The sequence below is a fragment of the Dipodomys merriami genome, unplaced genomic scaffold (genome assembly GCF_024711535.1).
Source record: "Dipodomys merriami isolate MVZ:Mamm:240054 unplaced genomic scaffold, mDipMer1.0.p SCAF_25, whole genome shotgun sequence".
NCBI classification, from domain to species: Eukaryota; Metazoa; Chordata; class Mammalia; order Rodentia; family Heteromyidae; genus Dipodomys; species Dipodomys merriami.
Genome location: NW_027203937.1, coordinates 7,632,959 through 7,660,729, shown reverse-complemented (window position 1 = coordinate 7,660,729; position 27,771 = coordinate 7,632,959). Strand labels below are relative to the sequence as shown.

The 27,771-nt window shown below is 38.3% G+C and overlaps 1 protein-coding gene and 1 pseudogene across 22 annotated transcripts in view; one reads left to right on the top strand and one right to left on the bottom strand.

Moving 5' to 3' along the window:
• The window catches only part of Dlg2 (discs large MAGUK scaffold protein 2), a 2,075,786-nt gene that overhangs the window by 845,327 nt on the left and 1,202,688 nt on the right, over window positions 1-27,771 (bottom strand). The window lies entirely within an intron of this gene.
• On the top strand, window positions 12,942-13,543 carry LOC138836152 (large ribosomal subunit protein mL62 pseudogene; annotated as a pseudogene).

Here is a 27,771-nt window from a genome sequence, read left to right as displayed (position 1 = left end):
GAGATCAGAGTCTCATGGACTTTTCTGCCCAGGCTGGCTTTGAACCATGATCCTCAGCTCTCAGCCTCCTGAGTAGCTAGGATTACAGGCGTGAGCCTCCAGCACCCAGCATCAATGACTCTTTTCTACCTGATGCTACCTGTAGAAATTACAGAGGTGCCCGAGTTCAATATTAGGTTAGTAAAATTGCATAGCTCAATATTACTGGTAGCTGAGCTTACAACAGAAAAGCAGTTCCAAGTTTTTAGTGCATTTCATATTCACATTCATCATTTCTTCTATTCAATGCAAGGTCAGGATTGAGATACTTTGAATTATAAAGTGAGAAATATATGAAATTCCAATTTTTTGACAAAGTTAATAAAACTCAAAGTGGAGGAAAAAAGAGTAAGCCTCATTCTATTACTTTCCAATCCTTGGCGATGTGATCTTAATGCTGTCTGTAAAATATTGCTACAAATGTTAACTTGTGAAACCAAGGGAAAGGAAAGGAAAAGTAAAGCAAAGAAATGTCAGCCAGACCATTCACTTTCCCATAGATTATCTTTCCAAATGTGGACCAGGAGGAAAAAAATAGAACACTGACTTTGGAAAATAATGTCAGCAAATTTTATGTAAAACAAGGATCTGGAAAGTTTTCAGCCAGTAAACTAGGAAAATGTGAAAAATAATATTTTGAAATAAAGCAAAAGTTCTATATATAAGAAAATTCGAATCCTTAGCAAAGCCCGTTCAAGCCTGAATATTTAATTCCAATGTTTATGATTTTTAGATTATAGTTTCTAAGTTACCAATGTAGCTGTGATTTCTCTACTTTCTCCATTTTGTGGATATTGAGTTAGCCTTCTTTATTAACAAATATTTGGTCTGATCATGACAGTATAATATCCCAAGGGAACAAACCACATGAAGATCATTATTTCCTGGAGTGAGATGTACACATTGAAGTTACAAATGGTATCACAATCGCTTTTTATTTATTTTAATCGGAGGTTTTATAACTCCCCTGGTGTTCTTCATTAAGAGACTCACCTATAAGGTCAGAAGAGCTGGGTTACCTGAACAGGGGCATGCCATATAGCAGGGGGTAAGAACCTGCAAACTGGGAGCCGAATCTTGCTCTACTGTTTTGTAAATTAAGAATTTGGGTGAAGATACATGTATTCGCTTAATTGTTTTAGTCAATCTACCCTCACACCAAACAGCTAGTAAGTGATGGACCCAACATTCAATCTCACTTATCTTTCTTTAATATGCATTGCAGAAAAGTTAAATATTTGTGTTTCTAGCTTTTCTTGAATATGACAGAAAGATTCAACTCTGGCCACTGAATTGAAAAGAGAAGTTCATGAGTAGAATACAGGGGGAGTTTGGAAGTTTCTATAGTCCTGATGCACAGAATAAAATAACCAAAAAAAGAGAAAAAAACCAAAACTAAAAAACAACTATAGGTGCATTTCCAGCCCTGGCATCGCATGCCAAAATATTGCATATCACCCAGATATACAGAAGTTATTTGTGACAACAGTAGTAAAATCACAAGGTTTGTAGAGATGTCAGCTCTTGCATTACACAGCATACCACTAAAAGTGTGTGTATGTGTGTGCGCGCATACGCATGTATGTACATGTACACTCCAGTACTGGGATTTGAACTCAGAGTCTTGTGCTCTTGCTCAAAAGCCTTTGAAACTTATTCCCTTAGGTCTATAAGGAAGAGTGACCTGCCCTGACCATAGCTGCCTTTGTCCAATCTCCATGCAAACAATATATAATATTCTCTCAGGCTCTCAGTTTTGGATTCTGGACCAGAAGCCAGACAGACTAGGACAAGACGATGCTGGTAACATGAGCAGCACACAGCACACACTCATCAAAAATTACGCCTTGGTGTAATTGCGTCTAGGTTGCTCATCTCTAATGAATATGGCCCAGCCTTTCACCAATACACAAACTGCTTCCAGAGCGGGAACCATCTCTCATTCAATTTTGTTTCATATTTATCAAATTTTGGTTGAGCAAAATGGTATTTATGGACTATTTACTGAGTAATTTGCTCTTCATCTTGTCTTTTAGAGGCTCTATCTTTGAATTAATCTAGGCCAGCAGAAAACAATATATCAGACAAAATCAATGTTGTCCTATTGCCATCTCTTTCCATTCCCATTGCTTAGGCTTAAGCCCTAGAGAATTCATTATTAAAATTTATAATGGTATTTTTGACAGCAGTATGCTCAACATCATTATATAGCACTCTCCCTTTCTCTGCCTCCCTTTCTCTGCCTCCCTTTCTCTGTCTCCCTTTTTCTCTCTTTTTCTCACTAGCCCAAAAAGAAATATTTTTCTTCTCTTAAGTAATTTCTAGAAAAATTATATTTCTTTTGGGAACATTAAATCCTTAAAGTTTACTGAATAATAATACTTATCATGGTTTTCCCTGCTTAAAATCCCAGAGTTAGGTTTCAATTTACTTATAGGAAATACAGCGGTCCTTGTGACATACATTCTGCATATATACTCAGCAGTAATACCAATAATACTCATCTTCTCCCTTATTTGTTTTGGAAGTCCTGGGGTTTGAACTCAAGGCCCTGTTAGCCACACATCCAGATTTAAATTTCTGATTAATGCCATTAATTGTATTATAACGAGATTGATTTGCTTAATTGCATTCATATGCACATTACTGTACTAAGACTTATAAAATGATTTGTAATTTCCCTCCAATAAAATAACATTGATACATATAAACACATACACATAGAGTATACGTAAATCCATAAGGCATGAAATTTCTCTAGTTTCATAGTTAATCTCTCTACTTTGTGTCTTAAATATTAGTGGTACACATTCATAAGGAAATAGAGTTGAAGTAAGCAGACCCAAAGATACATAGGCTTAATGGTTTTCCTCATTTGTTGTAACTAGAATGTGCCCATAAATCTATAAGTAAACACATTAGATGGTAAAAGACAAAAAATACATTGGACTTGAGACCAAAGGAGGATATTCTTAGGAGAAAATCACAAAGGCTCAATAGCTATGTGCATATGCTTATATAAAATGATGCTATGGAAATGAACTCCAAGAAATAGAAGCAAGAGAGTTTTTTTTGTTATTTTGCTATTTGTTTTTCTGTGTCCTTTGTCTCTATTTTGTTTTCAGTACCCTTTGTCTTGTATGTAAGATTATCTGTTTGGTGGAGGGTAAGAGGGGACATGGAATTGTTGAGACAAAAAGTGAAAAAAATGCAGTAGTGATACTCACTAGACACTATGTTGAAAATGAACTATACAACCTGGGAGAGTGTAGTCAGGAGGGAAAAACTGGGAGGAAATGAGGGAAGATGTGACATTGTTCAAAAAGAAGAAATGTACTCATCATCTGACTTCAACCTCTCTGCATATCACCTTAACAATAACAATTAAAAGAAGAAAAATATATTAATACATATTTATATATGATGGTACACACTTCATGGGGCTGTAATGGATGTAACATATGATGTGTTTGTATATTTTAAACAAGACAGTCTGGAACATAGTATACACTCTCTAAATATGTGTTGTTTTACAGTCCCTCTAAACAACTTGCATTTTTGATAAATTAGTAGTCAGCAGAAAGAGTAATTTGCCAGTAATCTTAGGAAAGTGGAGATTCTGGTCCTTGGCCCAAAGTATAAAAGCCCCCAAGCTGTAAAACGACATGGCCTCAGCAGATTTGACTAAACACTAATTAGAACAGACTGTAACAATGGGGGAGGAGAAGAATGAATGGATGTGCTCCATGAATAAATCCATATAGTAATTACCATCCAGTCATAGCTCTCAGGAATGACATCTCTTGGCTAATAAGTTTGCAAGGGCTGAAATATTAGGCTTGCTACATTCAGATGAAGTCACATCGTACAAAATTGCTTGAGGTAAGTAGTGCACATCTTTGTGTCTAAACCATACACCAAAAAATGTCCATTTGAGAAGGTTTGTTGAATTACAGAATCTTTGTAAACTAATAAGGCCATGTGATCTGGAAAGGGATACAGTTGGGGGTCCTACCAAACCACAGGAAGACATTCATGGTAGGAACAGCATGTGATTTTTCCCCTCTAGTTTAAAAAGCACCAAATGGGTAAACGGAAGGATAAGATAGGGATAAAAGATAGAAGGGGTGACTCTGATCAGTATTCATTGCATACATAAATGAACATGTTAAACTAAACCCCACTTGTACAACTATTTGAAGATAATTTTAAAAAATAAATATAAAGAGTAGAAAATGAAAAGAGTAGTAAACCAGAAGTCCTAAACTGTAATTTTGATGACAGCTCTACCACATTCTGTTTCAGGGACCTTGGGAGAGGCAAGGAGTTTTATCTATAAATAAGGCTAGTGCCACACACTGAATTTAATGATCGCTGCTGTGATCATTAAATGAGATGATAAATATCAAGTGCTTGACACACACTAAAGTGATTCTATATGTAAGAGAGAGAAGTAAGAATAGGCATAAACTATGGAGGAAAACCAAGTGGATGGTAATTCTCACCTGTAATCTAATAGTAGAACTCAGAAGGATTGAGAGTTTGAGATCAGCCTCATAAAAATGTTAGCAGGACCCCATATCAATAAACTGGGTACAGTTGGATGAACCTGTCAGGGGGGGTTGCGGGGTGGATGGAGGAGGAGGAGGAAAAGATGAAGGAAGAAGGGGAGGAGGAAGAGGAGAAGTGAGGGAAGAGAAGGGAAGAGGAGAGAAGGGGAGGGGAAGAATAGGAAGGGAAGGGCAGGAAAAAGAAGGGACCAAGTAGAATGATGAAGTTATTCTAAAGGTCTTGTAATGTCATCTAGGCTAGGCAGAACTGTATTTCTCAGACTTCCACTTCCTTGTGTATTTCTATTGAGGATGACACGAGAGATGACCATGGGAGAGTGAAAGGGAAGAGGCTGCCATTTTGTAACAAGCACAATGTCCTTTATCTGCTAGCTCATGTCTTTGCAAAAGCAACTATTAGGCCAAAGCACTAAGGTATTTTAATGTCTTCAAATAATTTTGTGGAGTGGGTTGTGGATATCCCCTGATGGGAAGGGTTGATATGCCATCTGGTAACTGTTCATTGAAATAAATCATGTGTAATTTTCTACAAGAGAAAGACAAAAAAGGTTGGCAAAACATATCTGGCAGACAAGATGTTCTCAAAAGGTACTCGTTGGTTTTTTTTGTTTTGTTTTAAGTTCTATCTTGGGGACAAATAAACAAGAATACAGAAGAGATTTATTCTCTCCTCATGTTGGATCATACTGTCTTCTTCATAGCACATATTGTTCTTTCTTCTCTTGTCAAAATACTCATTCTCCCACTATACTGGATATGTTCTTCATGGGCAGTTAAATATGCCAGATCTCTGCCCCTTTGAATTCTCTAGTATCAGCATCTCTCCCTCCTGTTTATAGATAAATTTCTCAGAGCTCTCTCTACCTCCTTTCATCACTTCCTATATAACTTCTCAACCTGCTGTTACCACTTGCCCTAAAGCTGTCAAAAAAAAACTCCACACACTTAAATCCAGAAGATGGTTTTACAGTTCATTTACCAATACAATTTGAAATATGCTGAGGGACCTGGCACTTCAAGTATCCTAACACTTCATCTAGCCCAAAACTGAGTTCATGTTCTGCTCCCTAAATCTGCTCTAGCCTCAGTAGATGGCCATTCACCCAGCTTCACTAAACAGAAATTTGGCTGCTGGTGGATCACTTCTATAATCTTAGCTACTCAGGAGGTTGAGATCTGATGATTGTGGTTTGAAGCTAACCTGGGCAGAAAAGACTCTGATCTCCAGTTAAAAGCCAGAAATAGAGGTATGACAGTGGTAGAATGAAAAAATAAACCCAAGCTAGAAAATTAAGCCCAGTACACAGACACACACACACACACACACACACACACACAGAATAGATACACCCACTCACACTAAATAAAGAAAGAAGGAAAATAGAAAGGAAAAAGAAAAAGGAAATAGAAAGAAATTATTCATACTTTATAATGTTTTTTACCCTTCAATATAATTTCACTTCCAGGGATCATTCACATATGGATCACAGAAGGAGGAAGTTAAAAAGAAGGAAAAGAGAAAGCAAAGAAGGGTGGGAGAAAGGGACACAATGAAAGACAGAAGGGAAGATAGGTAAGACAAGAGGAGAAAGGAAGAAGGGAAAGGGGAAAGGAAGGACAAGAAGGAATGAAGGAAGGAAGGTAAGAAAGAAAGGAAAAGAAAGAGAAAGGAATAAAGGAAGAGATCGGGTGAAGGAGAGAAGCAGAGAGGGAAGGAAGGAGAAAAGAAGATGGAAGAAGGAAGAGATGAAGGAAGGAAAGCAGGAAAGAACAAAAGGAAAAGGACAGAGCTCTTGAGGGAGCAAGCAACTTCTATAAAGCAGCTAGTTGCATAAAACATGAATATACTTATTGACTTTCAAATGGTAACTTGTCCTATGAATAAAATCCCCAATCCTAATGTGGCCCTGGTTCTTTGCTATATATTTTTCTTTTTCTTATGTCTTCTCCACTCTGCCCTCATACCACACTGGCTGCACTGTTCTCAGTTAGGAGACCTTATAAAGGTTGATGCTGTGTGAAAAACCTGCAACTATAACTCTATTGTTTAGTTTATCTGCCCAACCACCACTTAGCTTTCAGACTTAACTTGAATCAGATCCTTCTCAGTCTCTCTGACCCAACGTGGCTATTATGAGATCCCTTAGCATTCTTGTACTTCGGTGAGGATGCAGGATGTGAACCTAACACATCAATCCTAACTAGATAATTCAATGCTCAAGTAGAACTCCCAGAAGGACAGAAGCTAGTCCCAGTTTGTTCACTGCTACGTCTTTTGCATCTAGCATAGTATCATTTTCAATTTACTTTTTGAATGAATGAAGGTTTTGATGCAGTCATTATTCTCATTCCACAAAGCATTTAAATATAAACATTTCCTCTTTCATATCTGATTAAAATATGATGACTTTAAATGGAAACTCATAATAACAATGTATCCAAACAGAAGACTTTTGTAGTCAACTCCTTGCATTAAAATCAGACAACATGCCCCAGCACCTGTGGCACATGCCTGTAATCCTACCTCCGCAAAAGGCTGAGATATGAGGATCATGGTATGAAGCCAGTCCTGGCAGCAAAGTCCATGGGACTCTTATTTCTAATTAACCACCAAAAAAACAGAAGAAGAGCTGTGCCTCAAGTGATAGAGCAACAGCATTTTTAAAAAGCTAAAAAAGCTGGACACCAGTGGCTGACGTCTGTAATCCTAGCTACTCACTCGGGAGGCTGAGATCTGAGGATCATGGTTCAAAGCCAGCCCAGGCAGGAAAGTCCATGAAATTCTTATCTCCAATAAACTACTAGAAAACCAGAAGTGGTGCTGTGGCTCAAGCACTAGCTTTGAGCTGAAGAGCACAGGGAGAGCATCCAGGCTCATGACCAACAACAACCAAACAAACAAAAAAGTTAAAGGACTATGCCCAGGTAGTGAGTTGAAGCCCCAGTACAGGTGTAGGTACACACGCGCGCGCACACACATACACACACACACACACACACACACACACCACATACACACATATACAAAGGCATTATATTAGGTAATATTTGGTAAGTATATGATTTATGAAAGTACACTAACTGCTTACATATTGTCTTTTCACTTTAATTGTATTAGTAAATGTAGACTAATAAAATCCTATTTGCCTACATATTGGTTTTTTTATTTTCCTATATTTACATTTAATTCCCTAATTTCTAAAAGGATATACTCCTTTTGTCTTAAAACAATTTCTCCCTTGAAGAATCACTTCCTTTGCAGAGATTCGAACAATTAAATTTGCTGAAAATATGAAGCAAGATTTCTTAATAAAAGAAAATTTTATTAAAAGGAAAATTGCTTCCGTGTATTCTATACAAATGTTGCTCTCAGAAGGTGGGCCTAGCCTGGGGCAGTAATCCTCCTGTTTCCCTCTTTGCTAGGGTTATATGACACACCTCTACACCTACTTGCTTTTTAAGATAAAGTCTCACTAACTTTTTGTCTAAACTGGACTCAATCCATGATCCTTGAAATAGCCACCCCTGCATATCTGGAAATTACAGCTATAAGCTACTGTGCCTAGCCCTAAAGTTTTCTTCTTGGAGCCTGAAGCAAAAGTGACAGTGTATAAAACCAATTCTTGAGGATAGATCGGAAGGATCAGAGTGCTGACAAAGTACAGAACAAGATTTTACTGAATTTCTCCAACATTCTGAACTCCCCAAGTGTAAGTCAGCCTTTAATAAGAGTGTATTGAATGTTCTGTCAGAAGATGCTAGTCCCCACACAGCGAGATCAAAGGAGGATACTCAAAGCACCAGAGGAAGATGGCAGAGATGTGGATGGACTCTAGGTGAGGTCTCGCTAAGAAGCCAGATTTTGCAGTTCAGAGAATAATTCACTATGGGAAAATCACACCAAGTGAGCCATAAGAGCATAGCAAGGAAAAATTCAAGCAGTTTGCACCAGAAGATAGATTTGAGCACAAGCGGCCACTGGAAGCGTTGCTGTGGAACTGCACAGACAAAGCTGGAGCAAACAGCCAGACACCAAGGGCCTCATTTCTTCACCCACCTCCAATACGTACTGGAAGATCAGGAGCAGAATTTTACATCCTGCTGACCACTGGCGCAGATCGGACGGGCCAAAAACCAAGGGAAACCATGAGTGTCCCCACTCCTTCCCACAGAACAGCTCGGGGAAGGCAGCTCCCCGCCTTCTCCCAATGGAAAAGAACTCCATATTGGATACTGGCATAGACTCTGCCCTAACAGCTAGCAGATAACTCAGGACACAAAAGTAGCAGGCGGCACCATTTTTGTCCAGGGCAAGGATTTGGACCTGTGAGAGTCAGCTCTACCCAGGAGATGGCTGCTGCCTTGTCCAGGAGGAGGGAACTCCCCACTGAGCCAGGTTGGAACAACCTTCACTACCTGCTGAGTCCTGAGAGGCAGCTACACCCTCACTTGCAGGCAACAAAGGAATTCCATCCATACCTCACCCAAACCGTTCACCTTAGCTGGCTGCAGGAATCTCACTAAAATTCATTAAAAATAATAAATAAGAACTGGACAGGCTATAAAAGCTGAGTGAGGATCAAGGTTAGTAGCCCAAAGGGGGCTCCCCAATTTGGGAAAGACCACTGACTCCAGACAGGCCAAAACCCCAACCACGCCCAAACTTAGCAGCAACACACTACAGTCTCCAGCCACCTCCTCCTAGCAGCACAAAGAAAATCAGATCATGCTTTTTAGTCTGAGAAGAAGGTCACAAAGTCCCCAAGCCTGTAAAGCAGAACTTTTTTCTGCACTCCCAAACAAGCTGATTTGAGAAAACAACCAAGCAAAAGGAAAACCCACTGCTACAAGCAAATCAGAGACACCATCAAGGGACTGGAAGGCAGACTTACAGGGAGATATAAGAGCTTCCAAATAAATAGAAGATAGTTTTTTCTCTCCTTTTTCCCCAATTATAATTTTTTTTAATTTTTCCTTTTTAAATTAAAATTTTTTTCTTGCTCCTCTTTTTATTTTTTGCAACTAGTTTAACTCTCTGTTACCCTTTTTTTTCCTGTCAATTTTTTATGTGTTTTTGTTTTTAGTTTTGTTTTCTTGTTTTTTTCTTTTTGCAACAATCCTGTTTTTTTTTCTTCCTCGTTGCTCTTCTGTTCACAACTGGATACACAGCCTACAGTGACCATGAAACTTCCTCCTTAACTGTGTATAGACTTCATTCAGAGTATAAATTGATCACCCAATTTCCTACTGCATAATTGTTGTACATAATTGTCCTAATCCTTTATTTTTTATTTTTTTCTTTCCTTTTTTATTTTTTGTTTTGTTTTGTTTTGATTTTTCTTCTTTCTTACTTAGAAATTAGGTCATAATTTTCCTCCTCTGTTCCTTTCCTTTGCCACATCCTTCTAATCTGATCTCTCTCCTCCTATATTTCATTGTATATATTAATCTTTCCTCTAACTAACCTCAACCCATTTACAATTATTTCTACTCCTTCATTCCCTCTTTACTTTCTTTACTCTGTTGATCCTCAACAGAGGAAACACTGAGATAGACTATCTCTGCAGTCAGTGAAATTGTGCCAAAGTGGCTCAATATGTTATCCCTTCAGCTCAAACCATTCCAAACCTCATAAAATAGCTGCTCACTAATTATAACTGTTTATAGTCCCCACTTCTGAAACACAATACCCCTCCCCTGACAAAGATAAGCAGGGATAAATAAGGGAACACCTATCTATGACTGGGAACCTCTAAAATCAGGGCAAGTATACTGGAAGTGTATACTGCAGGTGTATACTGCAAATATATGGGTGTGAATTTTGTCTTAAAACTGTGCTCAGTGGTGGTATTGGACCTCCTTGCATATCCAATAGAGGAGAGATAGAGTGAAACTCATATTTGAATTGTGTACCTTCAAAGTCTGCACTCTCTACCTTCAAAGTCAGGACTCTGAGTTGGTGCTTATCTTAAAATTGTGTTCTGGTGAGGAACTAGATATACTTTCATCTCCAGAAAAGGATAGATATAGGAAAAACACCAATCTTTGAGTAAGAACCTCCAAAGTCTGTGCAACAGCAGGGCTTTGGGTTCAAGCTTGCCATAAAATTGTGTTCCAGTGGGGAACTGGAGATATTTTCAATTCCAAAAAGGAGAAATAAATGGGGCTGAGAAGGTGGCTCAGTGGTAGAGTACTTGCCTTGTATGCATGAGGCCCTGGGTTCAATTCCTCAGTACCACATAAGCAGAAAAAAAAAGCCAGAAGTGGTGCTATGGCTCAAGTGGTAGCATGCTAGCCTTGAGCTGAAGAGCTGAGGAACAGCGCCCAGGCCCAGAATTCAGGCCCCATGACCGGACCCAAAAAAAAAAAAAAAAAAAAAAAAGGAGAAATAGAGTGAAAATACCCAGTTTGAGTGTGAACCTCCAATAACTGTGTAACTACAGGGCACTGGGTGGGAGTGTGTCTTAGAATTGTGATTTAATGTGTATATTCTCTCCCACCAAAAGGTGAGATACTGTGAAAACTCCCATTGTTGATAGTAAACTCCCAAAGTCTGTGCAACTACAGGGCTCTGGATAGAGGCTTGTCTTAAAATTGTGTTCTGGATATATACTCACTCCCAAAAAAATTGAGATACAGTGAAAAAACACATTGGTAATTGTAAACCTCCAAAATCTGTGTAGCCACTGGGCTCTCTGTTGGTTTTTGTGTTCTAGTGAGGAATTGGATTTGCTCTTATTCCCAAAAGGCCAGAACAAGCCACAGAAACACAAGAAAAATGGCAAGTCAAGGAACTTCAACTCCCACCCAGGACAAACAGGCAACAGAGGAGTTAATAAAAAATCCAGAGGCTAACTCTCAAAATGGTTTACAAACACTAGTAGTAAACATGCTGAATGAAAGTATTGAAAGCCTACATAAGGCTATGTGTGAATGTGATGAGGCAAAGAAAAGATTAATAGAGGAATTCATGGAATCCACAACTAGAAAGCTGAATGAATGCCAACAAAAGTAAAGGGAGTCCAGTGAAAGTATAGCTACTCAACTAAGGGTTCTGAGAGTGAACACACACACAAAAAAAATAAAAATAGAGGAGGCAAAGAAATCCATACAAAATATAAAACAATGCTTCAACCAAAAAATTGAAGCCATTAAAACTTAACAATTAGAAGGAAGGGAAATAAAAAACAAAGGGAAATAAAAAACAAAGCTAGACCATGCAGAAGACCGTATCTCTGGGACAGAAGACAGCCTAGACATTATAGAGAAAGAACAGACCAGTATTCAAAATAAATCCAAAAAATATGATAGATCTATCCAGTATATAGAAGATACCATCAGAAGGCCTAATTTAAGGCTAATGGGTGTAGAAGAGGGCCTAGAAACAGAAGCCAAAGGTCTAGGAAATTTATTTAACAGAATCCTAGCAGAGAAATTCCCAAACTTGCAAAAAGATAGGCCCTTTCAGATACAAGAAGACTTTAGAACCCCACATAGACCAGACCAGAACAGAACATCCTACCACCATATTGTAATCCTCACAAGATCAATAGAAACCAAGGAAAGGGTCCTTAAAGCTGTCAGGAAGAAAAAATCAATCACCTATGAAGGAAAACCAATCAGGATAACTACAGATTTCTCAGCAGAGACCATGAAAGCAAGAAAATCCTGGAATGACGTATGTCATGCCCTAAAGACAAACAATATCAACCAAGAATAGTATATCAGCTAAACTCTCCTTCATAACTGAGGGAAAAATAAAAACCTTCCACAGCAAAGAAAAACTGAAACCAACACTACAAAAGATACTCAAAGATGTTCTACACATAGAGAACCAAGTAGAACACGATGAAGGCAGAGAAACAGCTCCCAAACAAAGAATGAGGTAAACATGGACAGAACCTAGGTGACACAGCCTCTAAGAAGGTAATAAGGTGGACAATGAGATGTACAAGTCGTTATGTCGAAAACGAACTTTACAACTTTGGTGGGAGGAAGAGGATTGGATGGGGGGTCAGAGGGAGGATGGGAAAGGATGAGAAGGGGAAACAAAGGAGGAGGCTCCAATGCTTGATAAGAAATGTACTCATTATCTTGCCCATGTAATTTTAACCCCTCTGTACAGTATTTTTACAATTAAAAAAAAACATGACAGGAACTACCACCACTCAATCCTAACTCTCAATATTAATGGACTTAACTCTCCAATCAAACAAAATAGAATGTCTAGTTGGAGCAAAAAAAAAACAAAAAAAACAAAAACAAAAACTAGATCCATCTATCTGCAGTCTTCAAGAGACACACCATCAAGAAATTGCTTGAGATTCCATCATGGAGGCTGCCAGGTGCCTGCTCTGGGGCCTGACAGGAGCCAGAACTTGACTATTCCCACCGCCTGAATGCTGTCCCCACTGGGCTCTACACAATCAGGTAGACAGCACAGAGTTCCAGAGCATCTACAGCCTGAACAAACTCTACCCCACCGACTCCAAGGCTTCAGACGCTGCCTGGAGGTTCCTGGGTGATTTGAAACAAACCATCAATGACATCCCTCTACACCACCTGACCATATCTTACAGTCAGAGCAGTGATTTCCAAGGTGGAGGGCAGGTTCCACTTGGCATCTGCTGGCTGGATGGCAGAGCCTGTGTGGCATAAAAATTTTTATGCCTCTCAGGCATAAAAATAAGATCAACCAAGCAGGAGAGTTGATACTCACCTCTGAAAGCAGCCTCTTTCAGTTCCGCAATCTAGCAGACTACTTATGGAAAATTTGAGGTATGATCGCTGAGGCCAGCCTGATACCCAAGGAGTCATCCAGAGAAGATGCTCGAATCCAGAGCATTAGGATAGAAAACATGAATCAGGAAAGGCTGAGACAAAAGAGAATTAGTTCTTCCATAAAGACAAGCAGGAGGGTAGATGTGGATTGACTTCACCCACAGCAGCAAAGACCAGTGATTGAGACATCGCAGTAACATCACAAGATTTCTATTTCATTTGTCTGTGGCTAATGATTGTACACTGACTCCCAAACAAGCACCATTAGTTGTCCCTAGGCAATTTTGGGTGTTTTTCCCATCCCCCCACATTGTTGGTCCCAATAAACTTCCCAGCTTGCTGAGCTCCACTTCCAAAAAATAAAAATAAAAAAGCATCATCCTTACAAAAACAAACATACTCTGAAAGTGAAATCTACCAAGCAAATGGCCCCCACAGACAGGCTGGAATAGCAATTCTAATATCAGGTAAATTAAAATTAGTCAGAAAAGATAAAGAAGGACACTACACACTAATAAAAGGATCTCTCCTACAGGATGCTATAATGATTCAAAGTATCTATTCACCAAATACCAGAGAACCCAAATTTATCTAAGAAACACTACTTTCCCTAAAATCACACATAGATCCAAAGACATTGATGGTTGGTGACTGTTACACATCACTTTCCCCACTGGATAGACCAACTTAGCAAAATTCAACAGAGAAACAGCAAATCTAAACAACTGCATAGACTAACTAGACTTAGCAGACCTCTATAGAATAATTCACCCATCACCAACAGAGTACTATTCTTCTCAGCAGCATATAGAACATTCTCCAAAATAGATCACATTTTAGGTCACAAAGCAAATATGTCCAAATTCAGAAACACTGAAATTATGCCCTGCATTCTCTCAAACCACAAAGGAATAAAATTAGAATTCAACACCAAATGACATCAAAGAAAATCCTATAACATATGGAGGCTGAACAACACATTGAACAATGAGTAGGCAGGCCATGGAAGAGATTAGAAAGGAAATTCAAATGTTCCTGATATATAACAAAAATGAACATACAAATTACCAGCTCCTCTGGGACACAGCAAAGGCAGTACTCAAAGGAGAATTCATAGCTCTGAGTTCTTACATCAACAAATTGGAGAGATCTTAAACTAACACTTTAATGATGTACCTGAAGCTCCTTGAAAAAGAGCAACAAGCCAAATCCCAATCCAGTAGACAGAAAGAAATAATTAAAATTAAATCAGAATGAAATGAATTAGAGTAAAAAAAAAAAATAGAAAGACGCAACAAAATAAAGAGTTGGTTCTTCAAAAAATTAACAAGCCAGGTGCCAGTGACTCACGCCTGTAATCCTAGCTGCTCAGAAGGCTGAGATCTGAGGATCCTAGTTCAAAGTCAGCTCGGGCAAGAAAGTCCCTGAGACCCTTATCTCCAATAAACCACCAGAAAACCCTAAGTGGTGCTATAGCTAAGTGATAGAGTGCTACCCTTGAGCTAAAGAGCCCTTATGCCCAGGCCCAGAGTTCAAGACCTTCGACAAAAACAAAAAACAGCAGCAAAAAAACTAGCAAAAATGATAGATCCTTAACAAATCTTACCAAGAAAAGAAGAGAACACACCCAAATAAACAAACTCAGAGATGAGAATGGAAACATCACCACAGAAACAACCAAGATCCAGAACATTATAAGGGAATACCTCTCAAACCTTTATGCTAACAAGTTTGAGAGTCTGGATGAAATGGAAGAATTTCTAACAAATATCAATATGTCCAAATTAAACCAAGATGATTTAAACCAACTTAACAGATCCATACCAAGTATCAAAATAGAAACATCAATAAGAGACTTTACATCCAAGAAAAACCCAGGATCAGATAGGTTCAGTGCTGAATTCTACAAGACCTTCAAGCTGAACTCACAACAATACTCCTCCAACTCTTCAATGAAATGGAAAATGAAAGTTCACTACCAAATTCCTTCTATGAAGCCTTCATAACCCTCATCCCAAAATCACACATGGACTCATCAAAGAAAGAGAACTATAGATCCATTTTTTTAAATGTAAAACTTCTCAACCAAATTCTGGCCAATCAACTTCAACGAGTCATCAAAAAAAATCATACGTCATGATCAAACAGGATTCATCCCAGGGATGCAAAGCTGGTTCAATATATGCAAATCAATGTGATACATCACATCAACAAGAGCAAGGATAAGAACCACATGATTACCTCAATAGACACAGAAAAATATTTGTCAAGATCCAACACCCCTTTAGGATGAAAGCCCTGGAGAAGCTAGGAATCCAGGGAACATTTCTCAATACAATAAAGGCCAGGTATGACAAATCTACATCCAGCATTATACTTAATGGCGAAAAGCTAAAGCTACTTCCTTAAACTCTGGAATAAGACAAGGATACCCACTCTCTCCACTCCTCTTCAATTTAGTATTACAATGCCTATCTAGAGCAATAAAACAAGATGCAAACATAAAGGGGATCCAAATAGGGAAATATGAGTTAAAACTCTCCCTCTTTGCAGATGACATGATCTTGTATTTAAAATACTCCATGGACTCCACTCCCAAGTTACTCAAGCTGATCTGAAACTTTGGCAAAGAAGCAGGGTATAAAATTAACCCTCAAAAATAAATGACTTTCCTCTATGCCAATAATGAGAAGAGTGCAGCTGAAATCAAGAAAGCAACTCCTTTTGTAATAGCCCCACAAAAATTAAAATACATAGGAATTAAATTAACTAAAGAAATGAAGGACCTCTATGATGAAAACTTTAAAAAACTTGAAAAAGGAAATTAAAGCACAACTAAGGAAGTGGGAAAACCTCCTATGCTCCTGGATAGGGAGGATTGAAATATTGAAAATGCAATACTGCCAAAGGGTATCTACAAATTCAATACAATACCCATCAACATCCCAACCTCATTCTTCAATGAAATAGAAGAAGCTATCCAAAATTCATAAAAGACCCTAAATAGCAAAACTAATCCTCAGCAGAAAGAACAGTGCTGGAGGAATAACAAGACTTCAAACTCTACTACAAGGCCATAATAATCAAAACAGCTTGGTACTGGCACAAGAACAGAACTGAAGACCAATGCAATAGAACCTAAGACACAGAAATGAGCTTCTGGATGGCAAAGGACATAGCAAGCAAGATCAATAGAAAGCCCACAGATTTGGAGAAGACATTCACTAGCCATACAACAAACAGGGGCTTCATATCTAAAATATACTTAGAACCCAAAAAATTAAATCCTCCAAAAACAAATCCTTAAAGAAACAACTGTCCCATCAACAAGTGGGCTAAAGACTTAAAGAGATACTTCTCTGAAGAGGACATAAGAATGGCCAATAGACACATGAAGAAATGCTCAACTGGCCATAAGAGAAATGCAAATCAAAACAACATTGAGATTCCACCCTCACCCCAGTTAGAATGGCTATAATCAAGAAATCTAATTACAACAGATGCTGGAGGGGATGTGGCCAAAAGGGAAACTTACTGCATTGTTGGTGAGAGTGTAAACTTGTTCATCCACTTTAGAAATCAGTATGGAGGTTCCTCAAAAGACTCCACATAGAGCTCCCCTATGACCCAGCAATCCTACTTTTGGGCATTTACCCAAATGAAAACAAACAAGGCCATACTAAAGATACCAGCACAACTATGTTTATCGTAGCATTATTCACCATAGCTAAAATATGGAACCAACCCCGATGCCCCTCAGTAGATGAGTAGATCAAGAAAATGTGCTATACACACACACACACACACACACACACACACACACACACACACACACACACACACACACACACACAAACAATGGAATTCTATGCTTCCATCAGAAAGAACAACACTGCCCTATTTGTTAGGAAATGGAAAGACTTGGAAAAAAATCATATTAAGGGAAATAATCCATCCCAAAGAAATTTATTTGCAATAATTAGTATACATATAGGATAATCTTATCAGATGAGCTGAAAAAGCTCAAAAATTATGTACATATGTCCATATAAGATGATGGTATGTGAAATTAACCCCATGATATAGACACAAGAGGTCTGTCTTTGTTATTATTGTTTTAAATGTACTATGTGATTTTTTTATTGTTGTTTCCTTTGTATGTTCCTCCCCCTATGGTATATCCCCTGTTATGACTGTGCTTGATTTTGGTACCCTGCATCTTGTATATACATTTGTCTAATCTGTGGAGAGGAAGGGGAATAACAAAATGCTGAAACAAGGACACAGGATGACCCATTGCAAAAATGATACCCACAGGACAATATATTGGAAATGAACTTTACAACTTCAGGCAGGTGGCGGGGGTGGGGGGTGAGGGTTTGGGGTCCGCTGGGTGAGGAGGAATGGGGGGAGTTAGAAGGGCAATTGGGACAACAAGGGAAGGAGTAACAATGATCAACAAGTAATGTACTCATTGTCTTACTCATGTAATTGTAACCCCTCTGTACAGCATCTTTACAATAAAATGATTTTTTAAGCAAAAAAGAAAATAGAAGGAGGATACTCTCAGGGGAGGAACACAAAGGTGCAATGCCTCTGTGCTTCTGGTCATGTAAAATAATATTTATTGGGCTGTTAAGGTGGTTCAGTGGTAGAGTGTTTGCCTTGCATACATGAGGCCCTGCTTTCAATTTCTCAGCATCACATAAGCAGAAAAAGCCAGAGGTGGGACTGAGGCTCAAGTGGTAGAGGGCTAACCTTCAGAGGAAGAGCTCAAAGACAGCATCCAGTCCCAGAGTTCAGGACCCACGACCGACCCCCCACCCAAAAAAATTATCAAAAATAACTCCAGGAAATGGAAACAAGAGAGTTTTTTTTCTTTTCCTATTGCCTTCTTTGTTGGTTTATCTTTCCTGTGAAGAGGAGGGTAAGGGGAGCACAAAAATGGAGGGGAAAATGTTGAACAAATGCAGCAATTGTACTCACTAGACACTATGTTGAAAATGAACTATACAACTTGTCGGCAGGGAAAAGAGAGAAAAACTAGTAGAGAACAAAGGAAGGGATGACAATGTCCAACACAAAATGTTCTCATGCCTGGGGCAGGTGGCAATCCTAGCTACTCAGGAAGCTGAGATCTGAGGATCACAGTTCAAAGCCAACCCAAGCAGGAAAGTCCATGAGACTCTTATCTCCTACTAAGCACCAGAAAATTAGAAGGGTGCTGTGGCTCAAGTGGTAGAGCACTAGCCTTGAGCTGAAGAGCTCAGGGATAGCACCAAGGCCCAGAGTTCAAGACCCAAGACCAACCGAAAAAAAAAAAAAGAAATGTTCTTATTACCTGACTTATGAAAGAGTAACTCCTCTGTATATCACTTTTATAATGACAATAAAATATTTAGTGATTAAAAAAGAAACTCCTTACATACTGATATAGAGCAATCTCTAATTCTGCCTTTTAGTAAAGAAAGCAAGAGACAAAAATAAGGCAGGATGCTAAGATTTTTTTGTATAACAAAGGGAAAATAACATGTGCATTTAGTAGTTTATATTTGCATAGAATAGCACCAGAAGGATACACTGGAAGTTGGAAGTCTTAGATCCTCATTCTGAGGGGTTTTAGAGTAGGGAAAGGAGAGATGACCTTCAGTGCACACCCTTTGGTGACCTTTGAGTTTTGTGTCTTCTGAATGTTTTACCTATTTCCTTACTATCAGTACCAAAAACAAGGGCAACTTTTGAAATAAAAAGTGATTTTAAAATTAAAAAAGAATAATCTGTCAGTTACAAGCATTTTGGATGGATGGATGATCAACAAGCAATCATTCAGTTGGCTTCATCTAATCCATCAGTGAAAGATATGTCATTTCCAAAGGCAAGAATCATGGTGACACCAAAGCCAAGACAGTGAGGACAAAGGGGGGACCTGGAGCAAGAGTGTCACAGCATCACAGGGACAGAGGCATTGAAGTCACCTCAGAGAAATGAGTCCATCATTTTCCTAGAGACACTTATTCTCACCCCACATATCCATTCGTACAGCAGTAAAATGTAATTGTCACAAATGCATGTCATCAAAGCCATTTTGTGCTGGGATCTGTGATGCTTTACAGCTCATTCACAAGCCTTGACTAGCACAGCCCCCACAGAAGACAATGTTCTGATCCCTGTAGCTAGATCTGCCTCATGGAACTTTATATGCTAACAAGTAAACAGAGAATGCACAACGAACAAGCAAGCAAAAGCTCCATGCACACTCCCAAGCTGAGAAAAAGCAGTGTTGTCTACAGGATGAGACTATCTGGCCCTGAATTCTTGACCACTTTCTGATGGTATGACCTTGGGTCAGTTACTTAACTGTTCAGTGCCTTACTTTCTTACCAATAAAATAAGGCTTATGGTCATGCTAAAGTAAACTCTGGATTACACTGACAATTGCATGAGCTTGAAGGCATGAGAGCTTAGCAAAGAAGTGAATGTTTTTAGTATGTAACTTCATTATTGTCTACTTATAAAAATGATCATAATCAATAAATGAAGCAAACTCAAAGCAAGGTAAAGAAGAGGACCAGATAATAGCCAGGTAGGGAATAAAGATGGAAGGGATCATTTAGATGAAGGAATCAGAAAGAGCATTTCTGAGGAAGTAGCATTTCAGAGAGACACAGGACTGAAGGGAGAAAGGAAGCCTGTGCATAGGGCTGGAGATGAGGGAGGAGAGAAAAGGGAAGGTTAAATCAATCCGAGGCCCATGGCAGCTGGAAGAACTGTACATTTTTCCTGAGATTGACAAAAAGCTACCAACGGGCTAGAATCAGTGACACCAGGATGTAGATAATTTTTTTTTTTATTGGCTATGTGTCCATAATGGCCAACAGTTAGGTAAGACAAACAGCAGGCACCCCTTATTATTGCTCTTATGTTACAGTAAATAGCATAAGCCTCCAAGACATTGTATATCAGAAAGCAGGGGAACTTTGGCTTCTGGGTCTGTGGATGCCTTTCTACTTCTCAGGGGAGCCTGTGGGCCTCTGAGCAGGACAGTTTGCCTTATGACAGGTTCTTCTCTGATGGTACCTTTCACAGTCTAACTTTATTTCCATTGGGTGATAATTCCTGCAGAGCAGTAGCAAGCATCTAATCTATCATTTGCTCAAGGAATGAATGCATCTTGCATCATGCTGCTAAACATGAAGGGGGCAGAAGGAGTGGGTTGTGAGTAAATCTAGGACAAGAAAAAATGAGAAATTAAATGCGACCTCAGAACAACAAACTCCCAGCGCTCTTGAGAGCCTGTGGCTTTTATTTTTAAACCTAAGTAACATTTAAAAAATGATTAGCAAAAGTAAGTAAAAATTCATAACCAAGGCAAATAAAATAAAAAGTCACTTAAAATACCAAGGAATTAAACAAAACATGGATTCCCCCCCCCCACACACACAAGATGTCTTAACTTCTAGAAGATAACTTTAATGATTTTCTGTAAGTTTCTTGTGCCAAAAAATTAAGGCCATTGTGTACTTGGAAACAGATAAAAATGAAGCAAAAAGAATGGTACTAATAATACTAGCATAACATTGGCTATGACAACTACTACTCTGATTTTCATAGGGCTTTCTAGTGCACAAAAAACTGCTGTATATATTACCTTATTCCTCATTTAGGAGGAATGTGATGATTTATCCATCATTTAAGCGTGTGAGTACACACACACACACACACACTTTCTGAATCTACAGAGATCTGCCCTTGCCTTGATAAAAGCTGACTGTAGCGTTTATTAAATCCAGCACCATTAAGACTTGGCATTGTTTGGAAGCTCTATGGGATGATGCTGTGCTCTGCCTGGGCATCTGTTTTTAAACTTTATCAACAGTACATCTAGGTCTTTATCTTTTGGAAGTAGGACTACTAACAAGTCTCTCTTTTCATTAGTGTGTGATACCAATTTCCATGCCTACATTTTCTTTCTGGTGCCAGATGAATAGATAAATGAAAATAATTCCCTGCTCTCAACTGTAGCACCTCTGAAATTAAGCCTCAGCAAAGCAGGGATAACTCAGAGGTGGTAACTAGATTCTCTCTAGGCTGTTGAGAAAAAGTAATTCTACCAATCCTCCAGGAAGAGAAATCTAGCCATTTTCATGTTAGAGCACATGGCCTGGTAGCTGGGCAGTGAGGAGGGAAAGGCACAGTGCTGGGACTTGAGCTGTTCTTTACTGCAATATTCCATGATTTATCATTAATACAAATAAAACTATAGGTAATAATTGCTTACTAGACAGCTTATTAGACAAGGTACCTGGCAAATGGTTTGCTTTTGCTGTAGAGCTACTTATTAAAAACAGCAGCTATTATTATCCCCTCCACACATTCAATTTTTACATTCATAAAAGTAAATTAAGCAACTTATCCAATCCAGGTATCTAGAAAGAAGAATTGGGAATCCAACCAACTGCTTTCTCTTATATTTTGCTTTCCACTGAGTCTGTTTCATTAAGGAGAGATGTACAATGCCAGACATATGCATAAGTGGATGTTAGGATTCAAACTCGGTCATGTCTGATTCCATTGTTTCGGCTTCCCTCTTCCTTCTCCTCTTTTCTTCCTCTGCTGCCTCTTCCTCCTCCTTTTCCTTTAGTTCCAGGGCTTTAAACTCAGAACTTTCTGTTCTCCTATACTTTCTTGCTCATGGATGGAGCTCTACCACTTGAACCACACCTCTAGCCTGGCACTTTGCTAGTTAATTGGAGATGAAGTCTCAGAGAGTATTCTCTGACTGGCTTTAAACCTCCATCTTTCAGATCTGTCTTTTGAGTAGCTAGGATTGTGGACTTGAGCCACTAGTACCAAGCCTGTTTAAATTTTCCTGCTGTCAATCAAATGATCTAGTCCCCTTTTTAATACATTAATATGCTTCCTTAGAATGAGTCCTTTAAAACCTCTTGTTTTAGAGGATTGAAAATGCTCCTCAAATGAGGCTTGTATATATTTCAAAGTGAGAAGCAAATGTCTGTGTTATTCTTATTTGTATTACTTAGTAAATATCAATGAAATAGAATTAGAAGGTCAGTCCTAACATTTTTCTATTGGCTACATTTGTTAACTCCTTCTGTCACTGCAGAATCAGTGAGGAACTGGTTGGTTTAAAGTTACTTATTTGTTTTACCAGATCTAAGGCCTGAACTCAGAGGCTTTGAGTGCTTGTGCTTCCCACTTGAGGCATACCTCTAGTCAGGTTTTGTGCTGGTTATTTCTGGAGTCTCACTGAGTTTTTTCCCCACTGGCTTCCAATTTGATCCTCTGAATTCACTCTCTTGCACAGCTAGGATGACATCTAGCTGGCTTAATTATTAAAAATACCCTGGAAGTCTGAAGAGTTACTATATTTGGATTTATTAGCAAAGGTTTTGCTGCCTGAAAATTATTGTCTGTAGCATCTAGAATTGATTTTTGTTTTTCAAGGGAGGAAAAAGTCCAGTAACTACTGGTAAATTTATGGAACTAATGACCAAAAGACAAAAAAATCCCCATCTTTTAGAAAGTCCCTGGACTCCCTTACAAATTCCTCCTCCTAAAGAGCTGTTAAAAGCTGTGCTTACTACATTTGGGTTCATCTGAGTTTCCTCAGCCTTCCCTAAGGATGAGTGAGCGAGAAGATGGCATTTTACTTCTGAAGGATCCCAGGCCTTCCTATAGCTCTCCACACTAATATCTTTTTATGATGCCTACATATTAAACTTTTGATTTAAAATTTTAGTCCAAACAAATTCTGTTAATTTATATTTTACTGTGAACTTCCTACTATGTTTAATGTAACAGGCCAGAGGGGAAAGAGTATATGTGTGTGTGTGTGTGTGTGTGTGTGTGTGTGTGTGTGTGTGTGTGTGTGTGTGTGAGCGCTTGTGTATATGGGCTGGTCCTAGGGCTTGAACTTAGGGCCTCATTGTGAATAGGTATCACATTTTTTCATCTATAGGAATGCATCTGGGATATTTCCATACCTAGGCCATTGTGAATGGTGCAACAATGAATATGGATGTGCAAGAGTCCATGTATTTCTTAATGACAGGATTCCTAGACAAATGCATTGTTAGGTGGGTTCATTATTGTATGAACATACTTACTGCCCTTATTCAAGGGTAGATAGTATGCATGAGTCTCTCAAGGTGGCCTTTAGTTTCAATCGAGAGATGTAATAGGTAGGTGCTACTAAGGCTTATGCCTATAATCCTAGCTACTTAGGAGGCTGAGATTTGAAGACCACAGTTCAAAGCTAGTCCAGGCAGGAAAGTCTGTAAAACACTTATCTCTAATTAATCACCAGAAAACAGAAAGTGACATTGAGGCTCATGTGGTAGAGTACCAGCCTTGAACAAAAAAGAAAAAAAAAAGGCCCAGGGACTAGACCTAGGCCCTGAGTTCAAGCCCCATCGACCAATGGGGTGGGGGTGGGGGTGGGATGCTCGCGGGGAAGAAAGCGATGTAGTACAGACAAAATACATGCACTGCTGCCAGCATAACAAAATGTACTGTTGTATAGTCAACTGTTTGTACTCTGCAATGATAAAATTCAAGTGAAAAATAAAGCAGTGACAATTATTGTCATTATCAAATATCATGTACTGTGCATAATTGTATTACATTTTGATAGGACTGACAGCCTAATAGGTTTGTTTATGTCACTGTCACCACAAATACTCTAGTGCTTGGTGTGGGGAATAGGATGTAATAATGGAATCTGTGGAGTGTTTCAGCTCCATTACAATTTTATAAGACCACGGCGTGTACACGTCATCTATCCCTGACTGAAACACCATTTATATGAGCAGGTGAGCATTGTGCTTGAAGAAAATTAAAAAAAAATTCCATTCAAAAGAATTAGTTGAGAACAACAGACTGCAAAAATTGGTTGCATGTTTTGTTTAACTAGAAGGGAGAAATCCACAAATTCCCAACAAAAAGGGATAATAAATAGGTAGGGCAAGAATTCACATTACATATATACATATGTATATACATATATAAATATATTGAATTGCCATACTGTGAGCCACACATAGGTATGATTATGCGTTAATAGAAAGAAATCAAAAGTAATTTTTCTTTCACCTTTTTTCTTTTCTTTTCAGTTCCATGGATTGAATTCAAGGCCTTATGCTTACTAAACAAGTACACTACCACCTGAACCATCAACTTAGCTCATTTTTGCTCTACTTTTGTAAGGTCTTGTGCTTTTAAATAGCTTCGGATCTCATTACGCCTACTTCCACATCCCATGTAATTTGAGATGACAAGTATATGCCACCCATGTTCTCTTCTAGGGTCTTGATTTTTTTTTTTTTTAAGTCAGGCTGACCTGGAACCACAATCCTGCCACATCCATCTCTGTCTCCTGAGTACTGGGATCATGGGTGTGCATCTCCACACCATCTTCTCTGACATCTACCTGATAAATCTATCTACTTGATAAAAATAATTACTAGCCATAGTGCATTGTGCTAACTGTTAGCTTTCCAGGAAAAGGAAAACAATAGCATGTACAATTTATATATACAAAGAAATTATATCTATGCAAAAAAATCAAAAGCATCAGAAATGCTAAATAGCTAAATACTTATAAGATATTTGTTGGTTTCATTTTAAACTTCCCAGTGATAAGTGGTTATTTAATATATAATGATAATAGATAGTATGTTATATATTATATATGATATATATGTATGTATAATTATAACACCAAAAATGGATGGGAGACTTGGACATATAGTCTTGTGAGTTTCCTATATTATGTGTAAAGTAGGATAATATTTAAAGGCAGGCTATAACAATTTATAAACTCTAAACGAATCACTGAAAATAATTGTTTTTCTTTTTTTATTGTGAAAATACTGTACAGAGGGGTTACAATTACATGGGCAAGATAATGAGTACATTTCTTATCAAGCATTGTAGCCTCCTCCTTTGTTTCTCTTTAGCATTCCTTCCATCTCCCTCCTCCCCCATCTTAGTTTTAAAAATTTATTTCATAAAGCATGACAAAATCAATCTAATTCAATGGTAGTACATTTATAATGTTTTCTAAATTCATAGGTTTGAAAAAATGTTTTTGTAATAACTACTTTAGAAAAAATCTAGCTTTTAATTTAATTTTAATTTAAGATGATCTCATGTCCTGGATTTCACCTTCTTTGTCACAGGTCAGCAAATAGTTTCAGTGGAAGGCTAGATAGCAAGTATTTCAGGCTTCTTAGACACCATGACCTTTGTAGCAACTCCAGCTCTGCCACTGAGACCACATGTTCATGAATGGCTTGACTGTGTTACAGTAAAATCTTGTGTGCAAAACCTAGCAGGAGGACAGATTAATAGACTGTAGTTTGCTGAGTTCCATTTAAGCACAGGGTGATGACTCAAAGTCCCTGTGACTACCAGTCATCTATTTCTACAGCTGTGCATTTATCAGAATTCTAAAAAGCTTTGGTCAGTCAGTAACAGATGCACAGGCTCACTTTATTAATACTTACCTGTATTTGTTCTGCTTGGTTAATGCAAATAGGAAAGACAAGATCTCCAACACTGGAAAGTAATTTATTTTCTTTCTTTCTTTTGTTTTATAATATTATACTAATATTGTAATATATTATAGTAATGTTTATTTTTAATCAACAAATTTTTATATAATATTATTAAAAATAAAACAATCTATAGAAAGGCATATGTGAAATTGTGAAACACTCTTACTGTCTCTTCCTTCCACCATCTTCATAGAAGAGGAAACATCTTCATTGTTTCTTTATAAAGAAACAAACGAATATAAATATTCTTATGTGTCTTCTCCAGATCTTTCCATATTATGAACAGAAGGGCCTCTTCATTTGATAAACAGTTTTGTGGCACTCTTTTGTTTATTTTATTTATTTATTTTTCTATTTTTTAAATGTGGGGCTGGGAAGGTAGCTCAGTGGTAGAGTGCTTGCCTTGCATGCTTGAGGCCTTGGGTTTGATTCCGCAGTACCACATAAGCATAAAAATCCAGAAGTGGAGCTGTGGCTCAAGTGGTAGAGAGCTGAAGACCTCAGGGTGCCTAGGCCCAGAGTTCAGGCCCCACAACAAATACATACATACATACATACATACATACATACATACATACATACATACATACATAATACATAGTATTTATTGCTACTATAAAGGGGTTGCACAGAGTAATTATAGCTGCACAAGTCAGATAAAGAGTACCTTTCTTTTTGAACAATGTCATCACTTCTCTTGCTCTCTCACAGTTTTTTCCTTCTCATCTCCATACATAAGCTGTATAGTTGATTTTCAACATAGTGATTGTCACTGCTTCATTTGTTCACCCTGTCTCCCACCATTCTGTGCCTCTCCTTACCTTCCCAAAGAAAGATAAACAAGACAAAAATAAATAAAAACAATTTATTTACTGAGGGGCATTTGGGTTGGTTCCATATCATAGCTATGGTGAATTATGCTGCAATAAACATAGTTGTGCTAGTAGCTTTAGTATGGTCTTGTTTGTGATCATTTGGGTAAATGCCCAAAAGTGGGATTGCTGGGTCATGGGAAGCTTTATGTGCAGTCTTTTTTTTTGGGGGGGGTCTAGTTGTGGGGCCTGAACTCTGGGCCTGGGCGCTGTCCCTCAGCTATTCAGCTCAAGGCTAGTACTCTACCACTTGAGCCACAATGCCACTTCCGGTTTTTTTCTTTTTGCTTATGTGGTGCTGAGGAATCAAACCCAGGACCTCATACATGCAAGGCAAGCACTCTACCACTGAGCCACCTTCCTAGCCCTATGTGGAGTCTTTTGAGGAACCTCCATACTGCTTTCCAAAGTGGGGTTGAGCAAGTTTACACTCCCACAAACAATACAGTAAGGTTCCCTTCTGGCCACATCCCCTCCAACATCTCTTGTTATTAGATTTCTTGATTGTAGCCATTCTAACTGGGGTGAGATGGAATCTCAATGTTGTTTTGATTTGCATTTCTTTTATGGATAGAGAGGTTGAGCATTTCTTCATGTGTCTATTGGCCATTCTTATTTCCTCTTCAGAGAAATTTCTCTTTAAGTCTTTAGCCCACTTGTTTATCAGGCAGTTGTTTCCTTGAGGATTTGTTGTTGAAAATGTGGCATATATATACAATGGAATTCTATGCCTCCATGAGAATGACATTGCCCTATGTGTTAGGAAATGGAAAGACTTGGACAAAAATATATTAAGTGAAATAAGCCAGGCCCAAAGAAACATAGGTCCCATGATTTCCTTTACTTGCACTAGTATATGTTTGTGACAAGCAGGAAAGTTCAAAAGCTATGTACATATGACCAGATAAGATGATGTTAAGCGAAATAAAC